At 42.5% G+C, this 23,332-nt stretch overlaps 1 protein-coding gene and 1 long non-coding RNA gene across 6 annotated transcripts in view; one reads left to right on the top strand and one right to left on the bottom strand.

The window, feature by feature from the left end:
* The window catches only part of FRMD4B (FERM domain containing 4B), a 349,437-nt gene that overhangs the window by 242,328 nt on the left and 83,777 nt on the right, over positions 1-23,332 (bottom strand). For all 4 annotated transcript variants that reach the window (XM_061618643.1, XM_061618646.1, XM_061618644.1 and 1 more), the window contains exon 2: positions 15,441-15,567. The gene's annotated coding sequence lies outside the window, so the exon portion shown is untranslated. The remainder of the gene's footprint in view (positions 1-15,440; positions 15,568-23,332) is intronic.
* Positions 1-23,332, top strand: part of LOC133380749 (uncharacterized) — a 44,613-nt gene that overhangs the window by 12,203 nt on the left and 9,078 nt on the right. The window contains exon 3 of one of the 2 annotated variants that reach the window (XR_009761531.1): positions 130-426. The exons of the other annotated variant lie outside the window; for it this stretch is intronic. This is a non-coding gene — a long non-coding RNA (uncharacterized LOC133380749). Of the gene's footprint in view, positions 1-129; positions 427-23,332 lie in introns of those variants that run through there. 2 annotated transcript variants of the gene reach the window in all.

The following is a 23,332-nucleotide window of genomic DNA, read 5'->3' as shown; positions in this document are numbered from 1 at the left end:
TTGCCTTAAGGATCCCTAAAAGTATTCCAGTGGGCTAGCATCTAGGAGGGTGGCTGTGTTATTTCTCTTGCAGCAGAAATATCCAAGTGGCACCTTAAAGATTAACAGATTTATTGTGGCCTTTTGCAGTGTGTAGTGGTTAAGGTGCTGGACTACGATCTGGGAGACCAGGGTTCGAATCCCCACACAGCCATGAAGATCACTGGGTGACCTTGGGCCAGTCACTGCCTCTCATACTCATGAAAACCCTAACTTCCGCTATGTACCTACCCGTTCACTGCGCTTGATGTCAAAGGCCCTTCTTCGGGTTCCAACGCATACGGAGGCCCGGAGAGTAATAACTAGAGCTAGGGCCTTCTCAGTGGTGGCCCCCGAGTTATGGAACGCCCTCCCTGACGAGATACGCCTGACGCCTTCTTTGTTATCTTTTTGGCGACAGGTAAAGACCTACCTCTTTGCCCAGGCATTTTAAAAAAAAAATTAAAATTTTAATTTTAATCTATTTTTGTTTTTATCTTGTTTTATATATCTTTTATAGTCTATTGTACCCATGCTCATTTGTATGTTAACTTGTTTTTATACTGTTGTACACCGCCCTGAGAGCTTGTTGCTATAGGGCGGTTTAAAAATGTAATAAAATAAATAAATAAAATAAATTTATAGGGTCGCCATAAGTAGGAATCGACTTGAAGGCAATATATTTACATTTTTTTGCAGTGGTAGTTTGTTCCCATTTGGACTGGGAGGGTGGAAGGCAGGGAGGCCAACAGTAGGAGGAGCCAATGACAGAAAGAGCCAACTAATTCTAGTGCTGTCCCCATCCTCCTCCCTACAGAGTCCTTTAAGAGCAACACGGAGGCTAAGGAGGAGGAGGAAGCTGACAAGTTCCACCTCCTGGACTGGTTGTACTTAAGAAGGCAAACTGAGGTTGGTAGGGCGGTGCCCCATTTGCCCTAATGGACTGGCCTCCACTGGTCATTTGTGGGGGAAAGCCCACTTTATCAGAGGTATGACATTGTCCTCAAATGGCAGGTCTCTCTCTGTGTGTGTGTGTGCTAGAAGGCACTTGACAGTTAAGCAAATCATCATCATCATCATTACTTTCAAAAGAAACACAGGAAGCTGCCTTATACTGAGTCAGACCATTAGTTCATCTAACTCAGCATTGTCTACATTGACTGGCAAAGGCTCTTCAGGATTTCAAATCCACCAGCCCTACCAGAAGATGCCATGGATTGAACCTGGGACTTTCTGCATGCAAAGCAGATGCTCTGCCACTTTGCCATGGCCCCTTTGTTCCAAAGGGGAATGAACACATCAACACATGATTGTATCCAACATTTTTGCATCCAGGTAAGATATTTTCACCCATTGCCCCTCCCCTTGCAGCCCCCCCAATTTTTTCCAGAACAACATGGGCAATGGCACAAGGGGGAGGTGCAGGGAGAAGGGAGGTGAAAATCCCTGTTCCACTCACAGAAGCCTCCCCTCTGTGGAGGGACACCATTGGATATAACTGTCATGAACCCTGAGTCCAGCACTGACCAGGGCACTGGATCAGAGGCAACACTGTCACTGGCTAAGCAGATGGAGGTTCCTGGTTCGAGCCAAATGCTGGTGACTGGTAAACCACTGAACCTGAGGCTAGCAGGCAGGAGTCCACTGGACTAGACTTCAGCACCAGGGCCTATAGACCTGGGACCAGGACTCCAATGGGGCACCTTCCCTTTGGCCCAAGGAACCAAGAGCCTCTCACTGTACATTGCCCATTCAACAGCACAGGGAACACACCAGGTAGGCGCCTTTTTCTTGTTTTCACATTGAGATCAGAATATATGAGACTTGGTGGGAAGTTTTGTTTGTGTTTTTGGTACGGGAAATTTAAAATTCCCAGTATATTTTGAACAAGGTCAAAAATGTTGTCATTTAACATCTCACATGCAGTTCATGATCTGTGGTGATTATGAACCAATATGGTTTTAAGAATAATCAAGGCAAATAATGTTCCTTTTTTTACTAGTAAGGTATTAGCACAATGAATGTGCTAAGAGGAAGAAATCAATAATGATTTAAGATTTGGAGAGGCACTGAATCAACAGACATTGTTTATTTCAGCAGATTAGAGTTGGCATAAATGCTGCTCTGATGTATAGCAAACATCTAGAAATCAGTTTTCAGCATTATCTGGAGCATTTGACCATGGAAGAGAAAATGACTCAGGTTGTAAAGAGCAATTTAACACTCCTCTCCATTCCATGGGGCTCTAAACTTCCTTCAACTAAGGTTTAGGCATATGCATGAGAAAGCCTACAAATGCCTTTGGGAATGAGAATGTTTGCATATGTCAAGAAATGGGGAGGATCAAAAATTAAAGTCTGTGCTACCATAGCAGTGGCTTGCCACTGTGACATGAGCCACCTTCACATGTTAATCACATGACACATGTATAAGTATGCAGCAGAAGTACACCGTTCCTTTGTCCTGTGTCCTCCCATGTCCACATGTTGCACATGTACATCTGCATAGATGATGCCAACACATGTGGACTTCCTTGCAGAGGCTTTCACACAAACTGGAATCCCTTGGGATCAGGATTCCAGGTTGTGTTGACATAGGCTTCACCTGTACAGATGTGCATGTGCATTAAAAAGGTGGCAGAGCAGCTTTTAAACTGACTGAGGGGGGAAACCCGACAGGAGCTGAGAAAGGTCCGGTTCGGAATAAACCTCCCCCCTGGGATAAAAACCAAAGAAATGATGAAATTTTAAAAGGGGTAGGCCTAGAAGTAGGCATTGTGAGAGCAGGGGCACAGGATATAAATTCAGAAGAGCAAAATTACCACAGGCCTAACCACAAGTGCCAAAGACACTTGAAGAGAGACACTGCTTACAAGTGCCTGTACGCTAATGCTAGGAGCCTGCGAACCAAGATGGGAGAACTGGAGTGCTTGGTCTTAGAGGAGAGCATTGATATAGTGAGCATAACAGAGACCTGGTGGAATGGAGAAAACCAGTGGGATACGGTTATCCCTGGATATAAACTATATCGGAAGGACAGGGAAGGACGTATTGGTGGCGGAGTCACTCTATACGTGAAAGAAGGCATTGAATCCAGCAAGCTCGAAACCCCCAAAGAGGCAGACTCCTCCACAGAATCGTTGTGGGTGGTGATACCATGCCCCAGGAGGTACTTAATACTGGGAATGATCTATCGTCCCCCTGATCAAAATGCTCAGGGAGACCTTGAGATGAGATATGAAATTGAGGAAGCATCCAAACTAGGAAATGTGGTAGTAATGGGTGACTTCAACTACCTGGACATAGACTGGCAGCATATGTGTTCCAGTCATGACAAAGAAGCAAAGTTTCTAGATATTCTAAATGACTATTCCCTAGACCAGTTGGTCATGGAACCGACCAGAGGGACGGCAACCCTGGACTTAATCCTCAGTGGGGACCGGGACCTGGTGCGAGATGTAAGTGTTGTTGAACCGATTGGGAGCAGTGACCACAGTGCTATTAAATTAAACATACATGTAACTGGCCAATTGCCAAGAAAATCCAGCACGGTCACATTTGACTTCAAAAGAGGAAACTTCACAAAAATGAGGGGATTGGTAAAAAGAAAGCTGAAAAACAAAGTCCAGAGGGTCACATCACTCGAAAATGCTTGGAAGTTGTTTAAAAACACTCTATTAGAAGCTCAACTGGAGTGCATACCGCAGATCAGAAAAGGTACCGCCAGGGCCAAGAAGATGCCAGCATGGTTAACGAGCAAAGTCAAGGAAGCTCTTAGAGGCAAAAAGTCTTCCTTCAAAAAATGGAAGTCTTGTCCGAATGAAGAAAATAAAAAAGAACACAAACTCTGGCAAAAGAAATGCAAGAAGACAATAAGGGATGCTAAAAAAGAATTTGAGGAGCACATTGCTAAGAACATAAAAACCAACAACAAAAAATTCTATAAATACATTCAAAGCAGGAGACCATCTAGGGAGACGATTGGACCCTTGGATGATAAGGGAGTCAAAGGTGTACTAAAGAACGATAAGGAGATTGCAGAGAAGCTAAATGAATTCTTTGCATCTGTCTTCACAGTGGAAGATATAGGGCAGATCCCTGAACCTGAACTAACATTTGCAGGAAGGGATTCTGAGGAACTGAGACAAATAGTGGTAACGAGAGAGGAAATTCTAAGCTTAATGGACAATATAAAAACTGACAAATCACGGGGCCCGGATGGCATCCACCCGAGAGTTCTCAAAGAACTCAAATGTGAAATTGCTGATCTGCTAACTAAAATATGTAACTTGTCCCTTGGGTCCTCCTCCGTGCCTGAGGACTGGAAAGTGGCAAATGTAACGCCAATCTTCAAAAAGGGATCCAGAGGGGATCCCGGAAATTACAGGCCAGTTAGCTTAACTTCTGTCCCTGGAAAACTGGTAGAAAGTATGATTAAAGCTAGATTAACTAAGCACATAGAAGAACAAGCCTTGCTGAAGCAGAGCCAGCATGGCTTCTGCAAGGGAAAGTCCTGTCTCAGTAACCTATTAGAATTCTTTGAGAGTGTCAACAAGCATATAGATAGAGGTGATCCAGTGGACATAGTGTACTTAGACTTTCAAAAAGCGTTTGACAAGGTACCTCACCAAAGGCTTCTGAGGAAGCTTAGCAGTCATGGAATAAGAGGAGAGGTCCTCTTGTGGATAAGGAATTGGTTAAGAAGCAGAAAGCAGAGAGTAGGAATAAACGGACAGTTCTCCCAATGGAGGGCTGTAGAAAGTGGAGTCCCTCAAGGATCGGTATTGGGACCTGTACTTTTCAACTTGTTCATTAATGACCTAGAATTAGGAGTGAGCAGTGAAGTGGCCAAGTTTGCTGATGACACTAAATTGTTCAGGGTTGTTAAAACAAAAAGGGATTGCGAAGAGCTCCAAAAAGACCTCTCCAAACTGAGTGAATGGGCAGAAAAATGGCAAATGCAATTCAATATAAACAAGTGTAAAATTATGCATATTGGAGCAAAAAATCTTAATTTCACATATACGCTCATGGGGTCTGAACTGGCAGTGACCGACCAGGAGAGAGACCTCGGGGTTGTAGTGGACAGCACGATGAAAATGTCGACCCAGTGTGCGGCAGCTGTGAAAAAGGCAAATTCCATGCTAGCGATAATTAGGAAAGGTATTGAAAATAAAACAGCCGATATCATAATGCCGTTGTATAAATCTATGGTGCGGCCGCATTTGGAATACTGTGTACAGTTCTGGTCGCCTCATCTCAAAAAGGATATTATAGAGTTGGAAAAGGTTCAGAAGAGGGCAACCAGAATGATCAAGGGGATGGAGCGACTCCCTTACGAGGAAAGGTTGCAGCATTTGGGGCTTTTTAGTTTAGAGAAAAGGCGGGCCAGAGGAGACATGATAGAAGTGTATAAAATTATGCATGGCATTGAGAAAGTGGATAGAGAAAAGTTCTTCTCCCTCTCTCATAATACTAGAACTCGTGGACATTCAAAGAAGCTGAATGTTGGAAGATTCAGGACAGACAAAAGGAAGTACTTCTTTACTCAGCGCATAGTTAAACTATGGAATTTGCTCCCACAAGATGCAGTAATGGCCACCAGCTTGGATGGCTTTAAAAGAAGATTAGACAAATTCATGGAGGACAGGGCTATCAATGGCTACTAGCTGTGATGGCTGTGCTCTGCCACCCTAGTCAGAGGCAGCATGCGTCTGAAAACCAGTTGCCGGAAGCCTCAGGAGGGGAGAGTGTTCTTGCACTCGGGTCCTGCTTGCGGGCTTCCCCCAGGCACCTGGTTGGCCACTGTGAGAACAGGATGCTGGACTAGATGGGCCACTGGCCTGATTCAGCAGGCTCTTCTTATGTTCTTACGCTTAAGATGTGGATATTGGGGCAGGATTGGAGAAGGCACCAGAATGTTGGAGGATGGTCAACAGTGTGAACCTCACTGTCCCTTTGCACCCATAAAGCCTTTTACAGAACTTGATTTTAGGAAAAGGGCTGCATTAACCAAAATATTAAGTAGATTACACAGTGGATAAAATGGTATCTGAGAATTTTCTACTGTTGTACAAAGTATGTATTGTTAACATTTCCTGCATTGGAGAATAAAGCAGATGATCCTTCATCATAAGAATCAAAGGCCACATTTGACCTGGGGAATACTTTAGAATGAGAATACACTTTCTAAATATATGTTGCAAGTTCTGCATAACGGGGTGAACATCTGAACATGTGCACCCCAGTCCAATACTCTATTTCATGCTTGACTATTTTGGTTAAGAATTAGACTGGCAATCTACTGCAATGCAATATTCATTTGGCTTTTTATTTTCTATGGATAATTATGGTAGAAGCAGCATCAGCTTTCTAAAACCCTAACATAGGTTTTCTCCAATTAGGAGTGCCAAGAACTACAGCCTGTCGTTTAAAATAGTGCTTACACCAAAATATTCCATCAAGAACATTTTGTATTCAAGTGATTTGCTTTCCAGAGGGGCTAAAACACATAAGAAACTGCAGTGTTTAATCTCAGTGTGAGAAATGGCCATGCTATCCACCCAACCTACTTGGTTCATTGACAGAGATAAATATGTTACTAGTACAGCAATCATATGGAAATGGTTCCCATTGGCCCTTAGTTTCCTCCCTTACCCAACCATCTTGCTTCTGCCTCTGCCTCCCAGCCCTTGACTCACTTTCTTCTCCTCTCTGCCTTCATCCCAATACACTCTTTACTTCTATACCTGCTCATCTTCCTGCAACCCTGCCTCTCCTTCCTCTTTCTCTTCCTCAGTTTCCTCTCATTGACTCTTTTACTAAATTTTTCATGGTTTCTAATCCTCTTCCCAATGCATTCATACATTTCTCATGCAACCCATTCTACTTATAGTCCCCATTTCACCAACAGTACACAGCTGTTCAAGTCTCTACTGCCTAGTTCAGGGGTATCCAACATGGTGCCCTCCAGATGTTTTGGACCATAACCTATCAGCTGTACCCAATGTTGTTATGCATGTACACCTGAACCTCTGTGTGCATGTACCCCACATAAGACTCAAACATACTCCAGAGTGTAGCGGAACCTTTGGCACGAGTCTCAAAATCCACACATTGCTCTAGATGTATATAACTTTTCCCTTAACCCCAGTAAGAAAACACACAGAAGGATATGAACAAAAGATTGGTTTATTATAAGGAAAAGTATAGCATCCAATTTAAACTGTGGGCAGCTTCTAGCTAACACAATCACACACTAGATCTATTAAGGTATACAGATTCCCTACACACACCAAACCCAAGATAGTGAGCACACAGACTCACACCAAAGAAGCAAGAAAAAGAAAGAAAAGAGGATAGTTAGAGAAAATAGCTTTCTTAAAGAAAGTAAGGATAAAGAGTTGTATGCCTGGCAAGAGTTAAACTCTCTCCTTCTAAATATTGCCAAGCAGCCAAGCATATAGTTCTGACCTTTTTTTTGTCCCAGTGTCCCATGCTGCATGTTAGATGATCTTGAGGAGCAATGTGATATCAGGAGGTTCGTTGGAGCCAAAGGGAAGGGGAAGTGAGTGAATGAGAGGAAGGACATGAAAAGATTCCGTTGAAATATACTTTTAGCGTTTGGTTTACCTAAATGAAGTTTAAAATTATACTTAATGTCTCCAGTAGGATATGTTAATGTAAATTCCTGTTTCTGGAGAAAACATGCTTACCTTGTTGACTCTAAACTGTCATGAACTTAGGTTTTAGTTGAATCTATTGTTCGGTTAAAGGGATTATCCTTTGGGTAAATCTTCATTTTAAGCCTTCTTTATTACTTACTGACTTATCAATACTTGACCTCTTGATGGCAGAAAACTAGATCTAGACATTCTGAAGTTTGGGGTCATCATGAGGGCTATTTCCCTGAGTGCACTGTAACTGGGTTCCCATGCCTTGATCCATTAATATGAACCAAAGAATAAACCCTCCAAAATATACACGCCTCCTTACAACGGTCAGAGAAGATGGACATGACCTTGGCTATCCCTGGCCTAGATCCTTCACACTGGTCATTACTCCTGAATCATAGAGTTGGAAGGGCTCTATAAGGCCATCAAGTCCAACACCCTGCTTAATGCAGGAATCCAAATTAAAGCATACCTAACAGGTGCCTGTCCAGCTGCCTCTTGAATGTCTGCAGTGTTGGAGAGCCCACCACCTCCCTAGAACATGTATTTCATGACACTAAAGCAGAGAAGCCAACAATGAATAAGGGCTCATTTGTATGATCTCCAGGCATCTATGACATTGCAGCAGTTCAGCCAGTGGCCAGACAGTCCTCAAAGTTCTGCAACTTGCACTTGTCTCATTTTTTCCCTACTTAAAAAACACACACCCATATAATAGAATAGTAGAGTTGGAAGGGGCCTGCCCATACTCATTGTCATAGCTTAGCTGAGTCAGCCTAGAGAGAGGGCAGGGAAAGGAAGGCACTGAAGCCACACCAAAAAGGAGGGGGGAGGCAAAATCAAACCAGCCCACCAGATTGAGGAAGGGACTGGTAATGCTGGGTCACATCCAAGAGAAACTCTGGGTTCTGCATGCGATGTGGGGATTTCAAAAGCTGTGTATAACCTGTATTCATTTCCACTTATTTAATTTTCACTTTCTTTCATTCTCCTGATAGCTTCTTTATCCGCTGCCAGTCTTGTTCTGTGCTTATCTCTTAAAACATAACAGAATGAAAGGCTCTATCTCTCCATTAGCAGTCCTACATATCCTATGCTTTTCTCCTGTCCCTGTTACTCAGGGTGCAGGGATGACTCGCGTACACACACTTCCTTAGGAAAGGGCTGTAGCTCTGTGTTAGAGCATCTCCTTTGTATGCAGAAGCTCTGTTTGACAACCCCCCCTCTCTCCACTCACCAACCAGGATCTCCCAAACACATATGCGTATGCGCATGCACACACACACACAGAGGGACTCCCAAGCTGGTCACTCCACCCCCAAACAGGACACTAAGCTACCTCCTCTCCTCCCCTTTAGACCTCCTGCAAGGAGGAAGAGGGAGGCGGCCTGCTGAGGTGAGTGACACAGAGTGGGGAGTGACCAGGCAGCACCTCAGCAAGGAGAGGAGAGGCCCTTCTCTCCTGCCACTCCCCTCCTCCTTGCTTTCTGCCGCTAAAGTTGTCAGTGAGGTGAGGGGGCAGCAACAGTAGAGCAGTAAGGTTCATGAGGAGCTACCTTCGGCTATCCTGACTTTGCCTCTGTGGTTTGCCTGGGCCACCTCACTCTCCCACCTTGTTTGCTTGCTCGCCTGCCTCATGCCTGGCTCTCTTGCCCTCTCATCTGTCACCTCGTTTGCCTCATGCTGGCAGCACACCTGCCCTCCCACCCCATAAAATGTCACCATCACACTGTGTGACAGCTTACAAAAATATTATTATGTACAGATATAATTCTTAACTGAGCAAAAGAGCAAAACATTTCATCAAGAAAGAGCAGGCAAAAAATGCAGTACACAGAGATGGGGAAAAAATGGAAAGAAGACCTGGAATTTAATTGGAGCTTGTTAAGTCTAAACATTTTGTTTCATACCACTGAGATTATAAATTAGGTAAAGATTCATTCTTGGATTCTGTGCCTATTGATAAAGCATGCAGCCTGAGCTCTACTATATGTTATAGTTTAATCAATGGGATTTTGATGATTATGATATTTAATATTTTTATTATTACTATGAACAACGTATGTGGCCTGCTTATTATTTTCCAGGTCTAATTCTCCTTTTGCCTGGAGATTGTTAAGGAACAACTGTTCCCCTAAGAGAGAACATAAGGCCATGTGGAGCAGGATGTCTGGCACTGAAATGCAAGTGCTCATAGAGGGCCATTTAGAAGGCCAGAAGAAAGCAGCCTGACATTTCTAGGTTCCTTGCTATTCACCCAAGTGAACCAATTAAATTCTCATATGGCTTTAGGGGCAGACCAAATATTGTACAGACTAAATACCAGCCACCCAGAACCTCACATGACTCATAGAGGCAGATGTAGGTTCCTCTTATGAGAGGGAAGGAAATATTAATATCCATATCTTGCACTTAGTTTCCGAGCTCTGGTCAGAAACTACAATGGAGAACCAAACACTGGGGCAAATATGTCATCCACTCTAAATACAGCAGTTCTCCCTTTGTCCCTAGAGTCCCTGTCTTACACTCAACTGTGGTGATAGTTGCTTGGACTGACAATCATTTATTTTATTTATTTATTTTATTCAATTTTTATACTGCCCACAGCCAGAAGGCTCTCTGGGCGGTGCACAACAGTAAGTAAAATACAATAAAATCACATAAAAAACACTAAAAGGCAAACATATTAAACAATTAAACAATCTGGTACATATTAAAAGCTAATAAAATATATTAAAATGCCTGGGAAAATAAAAAGGTTTTGACCTGGCGCCAGAAAGATAGAAGTGTAGGCACCAGGCGTACCTCATCAGAGAGACTGTTCCATAATTCAGGGGCCACCACTGAAAAGGACCTAGATCTTGTTACAACCCTCCGAGCCTCTCTATGGGTCGGAATTCGGAGGAGGGCCTTTGATGTTGAACGTAGTGAACGGGTAGGTTCGTATCTGGAGAGGCGTTCCGCCAGGTACTGTGGTCCCACGCCATGTAAGGCTTTATAAGTCAAAACTAGCACTTTGAATCTGGCCCGGAAACGAACAGGTAGCCAGTGCAAATGAGCCAGAACAGGTGTTATGTGTGCGGACCGTCTCGTCCTCGTCAACAGTCTGGCTGCCGCGTTTTGCACTAGCTGTAGTTTCCGAACTGTCTTCAAAGGCAGCCCCACGTAGAGTGCATTGCAGTAGTCTAATCTAGAGGTTACCAGAGCATGCACAACTTAGGCGAGGTCGTCGCTGTCCAGGTAGGGGCATAGCTGGACTACCATCCGAAGATGGTAGAACGCATTCCGTGCCACCGAGGCTACCTCAGCCTCGAGGGACAGGAATGGATCGAAAAGAAGGGGATACCTGACAGACATCCTGCTGTCTTATACACTTGCTTGGACTCTAAGATAATCAGGGAATGCCCATCTCCTAGTACCACAGTTCTCATGAGAGGAGTGGAGACTCATGAGAGGGTACTTTCAACCATGGCACCCCAACTCTGGAATGGCCTCCCCTCTCAGGTGCATGCAGCACCAACACTGAGGGGCGCTCAACACCAGGTAAAAATGTGTCATCAACAGTGACACATTTGATGTGTCCCTGGTAGTTATGGTGTTAGCAGGTTGTATATTTTTATACTAAGTTGCATTTAAATGAAATATTCTTTATTTTAATGTTTAACGTATTGTTTTAACGTTTCTCACTCTGGGGTTGTGTGAACAACTGAGAGTGGGTTATAAATAATTTAAATAAAGGTGCAAAGTGATGGGGTGTTTAATTTATCAAGACAAATGGCAGGCTAGATTTGGTCCAACAGTTGCCAAACCCTTTGGAATCTTATTAATGCAGTTCTGGCAATTTTGAAGTTGCATCAAGTTTTACTGCATTTTTTCAGCCCAATAACTTTTAAATAGATGATAAAATATTGCATATGTGTGTGTTTGTTTTATAACTTTTTATCCCAGTCATGCATAATTGCTACAGTCTTTGCTAGCCTTCTGAAAGTCAGAAATGATCTTGTTAGGTGGGCTTTCCAAGTTAGGGTATGTTCTGCAATATGATATGTGGCTTTGTTTTGTTATGTTACTCTGCCCCCCAAACTGGACAGGAAAGAGGAAAACAAAACAGACTGAGCATAATATTAAGATGAAGGATTACCTCATTTCCCATAGTAAGGCCCTATCATTTGGGCTGTAATTGATAAGTCTCCGTTGTGGGATTATGTATCCACCTTCCACTGCATAAGAGTGTTGATCCACTAAGGCAGCCTTTCCCAACCAGTGTGCCTCCAGATGCTGTTGGACCACAACTCCCATCAGCCTCAGCCAGCATTGCCAATGGTCAGGAAAGACGGGAATTGTGGACCAACCACATCTGGAGGCACACTGGCTGGGAAAGGCTGCACTAAGGTATCTCTTGGTGGCACTAGCAAGATTTGCTGTTATGTTCCTTTTAGCGCACCACTGAGATTATGGATGGTTTCTGCCATCAGAGCAAGACATCTATCTCCAGCATACTAGACTTTTGGTATGCTGCCTAGTGGCAAGTGGGTAACAGCTTTGGCATATGGGATATAATGTACAAAATTGCCAGCTCCAATGAATAGTGCTTCATGGTACTACATTTCCAGAGAAGATTGCAGAAGCATATTTTCCAGCAGTTTGTTTGCCATGATGGAGTACATTAATACCAGGTGTTTCATTTCCAAGTAGTCTATATTTCAGTATAAGATTGTTCTGGTGATGATTTTTGGAGGTGCAGAAGCAGTAGCCCTCATATTCTTTTAAGCCTCAGGTGGGCAATCTGCAGCCCTCTGACCTCATTTTATGCGCCCCCCAACACCTCCTGAAGCTGCCCCATTCTTCTATCCTATCATAGTTTTTTCCTCCTCCCCATTTGTTCATTCCTTATTTTTCCTGGCTTTTAAAAGTGTCAGTTTTTATGTAGCTTCAAGACAACTGGAAAAGACAATATTTTATTTGAAAAATATTGATTTCCCCCCCTTCCCCTTCCCTCAGATGTACAGTTTCAGAAAAATACCCCCACCCTGATGTCTGAGAACAAATTGGTAGGCTTACACCATACACGTGTGAGCGTGCACAGGACACTGAAGAAAGAAAAGAATTGCTTTCATTTGCTTTCCAGAGCAGTAACTGAATTGGACTATTTTGTTTTTTAAAAAATCCACTGTATACTTATTTGACAGTAATCCCACTTTACTGAGTGGAACTTACTTCTGAGTGGAACATATGAAGAGCTGTGCTGGATCAGGCCACAAGTTACAGGATTTCAGCAGGAAGTTAGAGGGCATACGCTGACTGGAAACAAAGCAGTACGTCCATCCTGAAACTTTTGCAAGTGCACACAGTATTGAAAGCAGGATCGCATCTAACTGCCCCAACACCATCATAGGCACAAATCATCATGAAGAATGTCTGAAGGGATCCTAATAAAATGACTGCCATAAAAAAACAATCACCTCTAAAAGTGAGTTTATCTAAAGACTGCTAAATGTAACTCACTTTTTAAAACATAATCATAATCCTTGCTATCTGAAGGTGAAACAAGTAGGAATGAAATTGCCCACAATGTCTCTAAAATGGATATGGACCTTTTCTATCAATTTCAGAATAAACCTACATGGCAGAGTTAGGAAGGGTAGGTTTCAAGGTGGGAGGGGCTCAAAGATACCGCCAGATCTCTCCCTTTGACATCCATTACATTGAAGATCCATTCTATTCTGTGTAGGGGAGAAGCATGGAAACCCAAGATATTCTATGGAGCTGTGAGGCTCTAAAAATAAGGGCCAATCCCTTAAACATCTGGCAACTCAAGAAAGGAGAACAGAGAGTTAGTTATTTTGACACTCCACTGAGTACAGCAAAGAGCAGCAGCTATTCTATTCCTCATACTCCCTCTGCTGGACACTCCCCATACAATTAAAATGGAAGGGCCCAGATCAACTGTAAAATAAAAGTTTCACAATTTTTGTAGAGGTTCTTCACGTGTGAAAAGCAGAAAGACACATTATGTGTAGTTCTAGAATTCTCTCTCTCTCTCTCTCTCTCTCTGTGTACGTACAATGGAGCCACTAAGAATGCAATTTGAAGTGAAAGACCAGCACCAGGAACGCTTTCCCCTTGCAGTTTTACTGGTGAACTCTGCCCCCACCTCCAAAGCTGCTTTTGCCTTCACCAGGATCAAAGACGGATAACCTTTTAACTCCTCCACTGGCCTTCTGCTTCAAATTGAGGCCTACATTGCACTGTGTTAGAGAAAAGTCCAAAAGACAACTATTGAACTCTACATAAAAGGTAGTCCTGCCCTGAGTCTCACAGCAGCACATGAGTGAGTGCTCTCCTGGTGACAATGCTGCATTTGATGGACAGGGATGAGGCAGACTGAGGTGGTACACACACCTGCACGGCCCATCTGTCCTTGCCACCTTGTCACGATACCCCACCACATCCTGGTGAGTGGAAGTACCACTGGGGGGGCACTGCTCTACCTTTCTCATTAGCCACTTCTGCCTGAGTCACAGTGTGAAAGAGATCACTCCGATAAACTTGGAAGAGGTGACAAGTGAACATATACCAGTAGCAAGGCAGATGACTAGCAGCATCATGGGGTTCTAGGGGTTGGCAGAGCACCCTGTGCTGGGCTGTGGGCCTTGACAGGTGCCTGATGATAATGACAACCCCTGAATCCAGTTTTGGTCCAAGTGGGTGATCTTAAGAACTAGCAATGAATATGTTCTACATTGTATTGTTCATGCTAGAACTTTGTCAACAGTCACTGCTGGAATATCTTTGAGAATTCATCAGAATCCCAAAATAACGGCTTCAAAATCTGGAACAATAGCTTTCGTTCTCCTGGATAGCTGCACAGAGTCCTTTTATCACAGTAACATCTCGTGTTCCAGTGCAAGAAAGGAAGACATCATTATCTCAAACAAGTCACAGTAACTGCTGCAGAAGTAGATGGAAATGCACTTACTCTGGGGCATAAAGTGAAACCCAAATGCCTGTGGACTTTAATGATATTAACTGCAGAAAAGGATCTCTTAACCAAGAATTCATCCACTTAAAAGCCCCCTTCACTCATTCTCTACCCACAGAACCTATGCACGGAGAAGGGTGCAGAGAGACACCACCCCTGATGTTTTGCATGGCCAGTGCCATGCAGGACATCAGAGGCAGGGTCAACAGTGCAGCCCCTCTGCACCCTTATAACACACGTGGGTCCTATGTATGAAAAATGAACTGCATAGCCCTCTTAAGGTCCAAGCCAAATCTCACATCACCTTCACCACTACAGTCATAAGGCCTCTTCCTGTCCATATTTTAGATTACACAGTGTCTTTTGTCAAGCTCTTTTTAACTTCTTTTGCATTTTCTCCTGAGGTTCTAGTTTTATCTTGGAAAATTTCAAATTCATGGGTTAAATGTGTTTAAATGTGTCTAGGCAAGATGGGCAACTAACTACTCCTGATTACTTCTAGTGTCCTCGTTTGTGACTTTCCAGTATTACATCTGCAACTGTCTTACAGACATTCTTGACATCCAGGAAGTTTAGCCAACTAGTGTACCATGCAGACATATCAGAATCCCTCAGTCTCTACTCAACAATTACTCAGTCAAATAATAATCCTAATATGAAATTCCACTGGGTTTTGAGAGTTTAGCACAGTATCTATATTGATATCCATATCCATGTCATACCCCAGGCAGGTGACAAAGTAAGGGAAACTTTTGTATTGATTCCTACCTTTATCTCGGGGAACAGCCTCCTCTCTACTTGATCCTCGCTACAATATTGTTCAGCCTTCCATTACTACATCACACATTTTCATCCTTCCAATTCTTTCACGCCTTCTTTTCCTATATGCATCTCCCTGTAAGGAAAAAAATTGTCAAGAGATTTCAGTTCAGCTGGAGCAGTCTTCACCAACCTGGTCCCATACAACTATAATTACCATCAGTCTCAGCCAGCATGGTCTTGCTGGTTGCTGCTGATGGGAGTTGTAGTCCAAAACACTTGGAGGATACTACGCTGGTGAAGGCTGAGCTACAGAATAGTATCCAAGAGTGACTTTGTACTAACAGAAAACATATGCAAGGTGGGGAATCTTGTTCTGAGCATCTTGAGCTTTACATTGTTCATGAACATTTGGCATTCAAAGGAACTAATGGAAAAAATCCCAAACTTTTCTACTTGTGTTCTTAAGACATTTAGGTGCTCAGCTGGGTAAACTATCTCTTTTAAATGCTAATTGTAGATGGCTCGAGTGAGCATATTTTGGGATGTATTCAATAGTGGCTTTGCTGCTAGTGAAAAGCATTTACTTTTATGCAGTTCAGGGCACCCAGTTTTCACAAATCTCTCTCTACCCACTGCAGCCTTCCCAAGCTGCTCCTAAGGCATGATGAAACCTTTAGTATAATATACAATATAGTGCAGAAGGCTGCAGTAGGTAGCACTATGGTAATTGATGTACCCTCCTTGCTCTGCAAATGAATGAAGTCAAAGTACAAGGTAAATAGTAAAGCAGAGACCAGATACTTTTTTCTCTTGATGAGATTCCTAGTTCACGTTAGCAGTTTCAATGGTAGCATTTCTTTGCAAGATTGATTGCATTTTGAATTAAAAGCTAATGGTTGTATTGCAGCTGTCTGAAGATCTGTTGTTAAATCTCAGAGTGTTTTACAAGTTGTTCCTATGAGTTCAGAAGTATGCATAACTGACTTCAGTTGAGTATATTCCTGTAACTATGCACACGATCACAGTCATACCACATGGATGAACACAGGCCTCCCCATCTGAATTTCAACATGCTAACTACATTGCCAGCTCAACTATTCTATGATGGGAATCTACTATAACTGTTACTATAGTTGAAATTTGTTGCCATTGCAGAAGAACAGAAGAAACAATGCACTTTAAATGGAAGCCAAACACGAGCATTATTCACCCCAGCATATTAAAAAGGCAACCCTTCATGATAAATTTGGCAATAAAGTCTATGATTTCTTCAGTCACCTTTCAATCCATTAAAATCACATTCTGATTAATAAAGCAAATTTAAATATAGGAAGGGATCTAGAAGGGGAGGGGACTTGTTTCACTGAATGCATAACAGGGCTGTAAAAATCTCTGCCTCAGAGGTTAGCATGTTAAAAGGATGTAGTGAGCATCTACAGAGAAGGCAGGGGGAAAGGGCCCTGCAGGGTAATAATGTACATAAACTGTAAAAACATGAATAAAACAAGTGAAAAGAACATGCCAAGACAAAACAAGTTAATGCCATTCTGGAACAGGGCTGTAAAGCTTCATTTTCCAGAGTTAATGACATATTTGTAGTAGAATATGAAATGGCATTTGGTGAATCAGAATATTTGACATCTGCCTGCTGTGGTGGTTGCTTTCTCTGCCTAAATGGATCATAACAATGGAAAGGTAGAAGTGACTTGAAGCCCATCTATTCAAACTACCTGCATTGAGGAATGTCAGAATCATTCTACTAAAGCACGCAGAGCACATACAAAAGATTGGGGGGGGGAGGGAATGAGTACATTAACCCCAACCCAGAAGCATTTTTTTTTGAAAAGGTATGGGCTGAATGGGATGATGAAGGCAGGACAATAGCTGGGAAGAGAAACTTCCTGGGATTTCTGTTCAGAGTAATCATGGAAAAACTTTAATGAGTTAATGCTTTCTTTCCAGAAAGCCTGACAGTGGAGCCCTAAACTGGCATAAAGGGTAGTAGACTACAAGAGAAGGTATGTTTTGCATCAGCTCCTTGCTGAAAATATATGAAAAGCAGAGCACATAAAAGAAAAAGTAAATGCTTGTCTGAGTCCTAAAATAATAATCATTTGTTGCATTCCTCTTGCCTTGTCTATTTTAAGGTTTTTTTTACTACCTTCATCTATACACCAGGGGGCAGACTATGCAAAACTACAGTGTTACTAGCTGAAACAAGGTTTGCCTTTTTTAAAGAAAAGAAAGCAGGTAAAAGTTATGAGCAGTTTTACTTTTGCAACTGCACATTTGAAACCCCAAGTTTTTATAAACACAAAAATAGCACATTTAATGTTAGCTTAAATTTGCAACATCTTACAGAAATCTGGCTCATTTTCCTATTTTCAGGTCTTTGGATGGGACATGCATTACAATCACACACTCCTAGCCTTTCTTTCTCAGCTGTGAGTATTAACATAATTGTTTTACAATAAATCAAGCTGAATATTAGGTTATTATCAGTGCTCCCAGGTAAGTATGCATAGGATTGCAGCTTAAACAATCCAAGACAAAAGCACAAAATAATGTGTCAGCAAGCATGTCTGACCATTTCCTGCACATAAAAATAGGAAACTACAGTTCTAGAGCAGGCATATGAGACTCTGCAAGTCTCCACTCCAATATCTGCCAATTAATTCATTGGGTTGACCATGTCAGCCTTATCCATAATATAGTTGTCATGTGCAGACTGATCCAGTAATAATGAAACATCAAGTGATGATGACGACTTATATTAAACACAGACCAAACATCGCAAATAATATGGTGTCATCTCGCTGAAGCTAAGCAGGTCTGGTTCTGGTCAGTGCCTGGATGGGAGACCACAGGGGAACCCCATGTAAGTTACCTTGCGTTCCATTGTGGAAGAAAGGCAGGATACAAATGAACTAAACAAATAAGCAAACCAGAGCAGTCATATCACCTCAAATACAATGCTTGCCAATGGATACAATTTTCCACATTGCTCATTGCTCACCGATACTACTATGGATTGGTTCAGATGTAATGCCAAACCATACCAAACAGCAAAAGCTGTTGAACACTAGGTTACTGAGATGGTTCAGTTGCAACACCAAACCATGGTTGGTTTTGATCTCTGAACTAACACTATCAGACAAAGCATCTCTTGAGTGGCTGCCAAACCAGGATTTGGAACTACAGTTTGAAAATGGTTTGCAAACCCAATTGGGAAAGCTGTAGTTTGGCGTTCCATCTGCACCAACAAGCCATGGCTTGGACATTGCTTCATGCCCAGAGATTGCTGTTTGGGTAGCATCCTTGGATTCTCAAGGAAAGCAAGGAAAAAGGGAAACCACACAATTCACTGCATGTCTGGAACACAAACCCTAAGTCTAAACAATGATTAGCAAAAAACATGGTTTGGCATTACATCTGAACCAAGCCACAGTACTGTCAGTGAGCAGTGTGCATATATTATGCAAATCAGCCCTTAGGTAGCCAAAGAGAGTTAAGTGACTGCAGTACAGGTCAGCGTTCACCTAGCTTCAGAGTTAATACTGAGAATCCATTCCTACTCGCATTACAGTTATATATCTTAACTGCGCTGTATCACGATCCTAAAAGCACTGCTAGGGTTGCCAGATTCAATCCCTGAGACTGATCCTGTATCTTTAGGAGAAGAGAAAGTCAGCCAAGTGCAGGTGTTCTTGCAACTCTGTAATGGGAAAAACCACAAGGTGGAATTCTCCCTTCCCCCTGCACAACTTTTAAAGATACAGAAGACCTCTTGGTTGCCAGGCCCGGCCTCCAAGAGGTCTTCTGTATCTTTAAAAGTTGTGCAGGGGGAAGGGAGAGTTCCACCTTGTGGTTTTTCCCATTGCAATGTTGCAAGAACACCTACACTTGGCTGACTTTCTCTTCTCCTAAAGATACAGGATCAGTCTCAGGCCCTGAACCTGGCAACCCTAAGCACTGCCCATAGTTCAAAAGTTTGGCACCAGGATACCATCTACTACACAGAAATGCTGGCATTCTCTGATGAATCCCTGTCTGGTTTTACAATAGGAAGGAAGCATAATCAACAACACTGAATAAAAACAGGGAAGGCTCAGCAATAAACTATTAGCTTTGCTTTTATTTTCTGGCTCCTACCAAACAAAAGTGATAAAATGGGGAACTGCTAAATTAATTCAGGTCCCATCTTGAATTAAGAACAATAGGTGTTAATCCCAGCAATTCAGCTTCTGTTTAAATCACATGGGACATATATTGAGAAACAGGGCAATAATCCACTCTGACTACAATCCCAAATCTTTGCTGAGTGAGGCTTTGCCAGGTTTTTATAGCTTCTCACAGAAGTAGTAATTTCCAGCCGTAGGTAATCAAAGAACGTGTGGTAGAAGAGATGAAAAATGACATTACACATTACAAGAGCCAATACTTTTATTTTAGTCAATTCTGTCTAATAGCCAGCCATTCCACCCTAGGCTCTGATCAGCAGTAGTCACTTTAATGGCAAATGCAATTGGTGAGTGCTGAGTCAGGATGGCAGCCAAAAAGAGACTGCTGAGGGGAAAAAAAGACATGCTTGGAAAAACAGGTTTGCAGAAGTATATAATTTTTTTTAAAGTAAGCCTAAGAGGTATGGTGGGGACATGGTGGTGGGGAGCAGTGGCATTGGCAGGTAACAGCCTGTGTGCTTGGGCAAAGGGAGAGCAGGTGCTGACTGTGCTACCAGGGGAGCAATAGTGACAGGGAGGGAAGAAAACAGGCAAAATGTTCCGCTTGCAATTCCCTTCTTCCCCTCTTGCACAGATTAAGGGTTGTAACCAATGCTGGTCCTACTCATAGTAGACCTATTGGGTCTGACTAATTTAGGTTCATTAACTTCAATGGGTCTACTCTGAGCAGGACTAGCATTGGATTCACCCATAAGAAAATATAAATGAACCAAAGGAAAATTATTAGAAGCACAGCAAACATCCACATTACGACAAGAGAGATTTTAATATACCTTCCAACAGCTGCACCTGTTTTTCGCAAATACATTGAGCTCTGCAGGAGTGGGGGAAACTAAAGAAAGAAAGTAAAAAAAGAGCTATGCACTCAGTCATTGCAGGGGATAGACTGCAGATCTCATTCAGGAAACCAGGCTGCTTCTTAAAGCTCAAGAATACAACAGATCCCAGAGTCTGCAACCCTAAATACAGTTAATGTGAACATTCTGTCCTGTTCTGAACACTGCAAGACTTAGGCCTGAGAACACATGCAATTAATAGTGCTGGATATCTGGTTGGCTTCGGTACTTGGGGTTCAACTGGGATGTAACAAGATTTTGAACTAAACATAATTAAGCATAAGTTTCCCACTAGATCAGACCAAAGGCATTATCTACTCTACTTTTTGATCGGGTAACCTCCCTTGTAGACTGTGGGAATGCTGTGGACATAATATATCTCAACTTCAGCAAAGCTTTTGACAAAGTGTCCCATGACATTCTGATTAGCAAGCTAGCTAAATGTGGGCTGGATGGAACAACTATCAGGTGGATCCACAGTTGGCTCCAGAATCGTACTCAAAGAGTACCTATCAATGGTTCCTTCTCAAACTGGGTGGAAGTAATGAGTGGGGTACCACAGGGCTTGGTCCTGGGCCCAGTGCTCTTCAACATTTTTATTAACGACTTGGATGAGGAGGTACAGAGCATGCTTATCAAGTTTGCAGATGATACAAAATTGGGGGGCATAGCTAATACCGTGGAAGACAGAAATAAAATTCAAAGGGACCTTGATAGGCTGGAGCATTGGGCTGAAAATAACAGAATGAAATTCAGCAGGAATAAATGCAAAGTTCTACACTTAGGAAAAAGAAACCAAATGCACAGATATAAGATGGGGGATACTTGGCTCAGCAATACGACATGTGAGAAGGATCTTGGAATTGTTATTGATCACAAGCTGAATATGAGCCAACAGTGTGATGTGGCTGCAAAAAAGGCAAACGCTATATTAGGTTGCATTAACAGAAGTATAGTTTCCAAATCACATGAAGCATTAGTTCCCCTCTATTCAGCACTGCGTCCAGTACTGGTCTACGCACTTCAAGAAGGATGCAGACAAACTGGAACAGGTTCAGAGGAGGGCAACAAGGATGATCAGGGGACTAGAAACCAAGCCCTATGAGGAGACATTGAAAGAACTGGGCATGTTTAGCCTGGAGAAGAGAAAAGTGAGGGGAGATATGATAGCACTCTTCAAGTACGTGAAAGGTTGTCACACAGAGGAGGGCCGGGATCTCTTCTCGATCGTCTCAGAGTGCAGGATACGGAATAATGGGCTCAAGTTGCAGGAAGCCAGGTTTCGACTGAACATCAGGAAGAATTTCCTAACTGTTAGAGCCATACGACAATGGAACCAATTACCTAGAGTCCAATAACATTAGAGGGCACCAAGTTAGCTATCCTAGTCTAGTTACTCTGTGCTGCTGGTAACTGGACTGTAAGAGAGGGAAAACACATGAAGTCTAGGATCATACAGGCTCATTTCAGTAATGAAGGAAGGGTGTCTGAACTGAGTGGAAATATTCATCCATTTCCCAGAACAGGGTGGCAGGGGGCTTGTCATGCCACTTACTGTGTATCTTACTAGGAGGAGCTACATAAAGCATTTGCTTACATTCACTTATATTTGACAAATGGAGAGTATATGTGTGCCAATGTGCATATGCATGCAAGGTATGTGTGGGAGATTCCTTAGTGAAATGAAATGCTAAGCAAAACTGCATGGAGCTTGTGGAGAGTGAACTGCTTCAAGGCTAATTTTAAATTCCTACATTAGAATTTGATTTTATAATATTACAAACTTGCAGCACACAATTCTCTGTGTTTACTCAGAAGGAGGTTCCATTGTGTTGCATGGGCCTTACCACAATTAAATGTGCATAGAAATGTGCACAGAAGGGGCCCTTTCGGTAGTTCTGTCATCCTTGGAAACTCGTGTGGTACTGGCCTTGGAGACAGCATTCTCTGTGATGGCCTCTAAGTTGTGGAACTCCCTCCCCAATGAGTTATGTCTGGCAACTTCACTTATACAATTTTATGTGAATGCTAAAGACACATCTCTTTACCCTGGTCCCTGGCATCTAAGACATGAATTTTTAGGCTCACCCTATTTTGGGATTTTAAATTGTAAATTTAATTGTTTTAACATTGTTTTTAATGTCATATTGTAAAATTGTTGTAACCCACCCTGGGACCTTTGGGTGAATGGCAGGTAATTTAATAATATTAATTGTCTTTGGCTGCTTTGCCTACATCCAGACAGATAGTTTGGCATAAAAATGTGCATTTCTTGGTAACTAAGGTGCCAGATCGACAAACCAAAGTGGTTCGAACATTTATATGGCATACAAAATTCACAATGTAATACCACTCATCAATCATATCAATATAATATCAAATAAAATATAGCATATAGAAATACAAAATATATGGTCCAGCATCAGTGGCCAGGCAGAACCTAAGCAAATCAACAAGTCTTTAAAATACGTCTCGGCTGCTTTCAGACATGGGGCTTATTATGTTAATTTATGTGTTTCACACGGCTGCAACGAACGATGTCTTGTTTTAGTCCCTCACCTGTTATATATATTCGCACCCTGTGTGGGAAATGCTGCTGCTACCCATGCCTACACTGGAATACTGGTACAAATTTCATCAGGCAAAAAAAAACAACTGCACCTAAAGGGCGGGAACTCACTGCATGCTGGGATGTCTGTCATGTGAGCAGCTGCAGCTAGAGAAAAACTCCCATGATTTTCCAGGTTCCCAAGCTTGCAAACGATTATTTCTCGTATCATTTATCCCAAAACGAGCACTAAACTTCACTATATTCCGCTAG

Source organism: Rhineura floridana, chromosome 3, assembly GCF_030035675.1.
Source record: "Rhineura floridana isolate rRhiFlo1 chromosome 3, rRhiFlo1.hap2, whole genome shotgun sequence".
Taxonomy (NCBI): Eukaryota; Metazoa; Chordata; class Lepidosauria; order Squamata; family Rhineuridae; genus Rhineura; species Rhineura floridana.
This window is presented reverse-complemented; position numbering and strand designations above follow the sequence as displayed.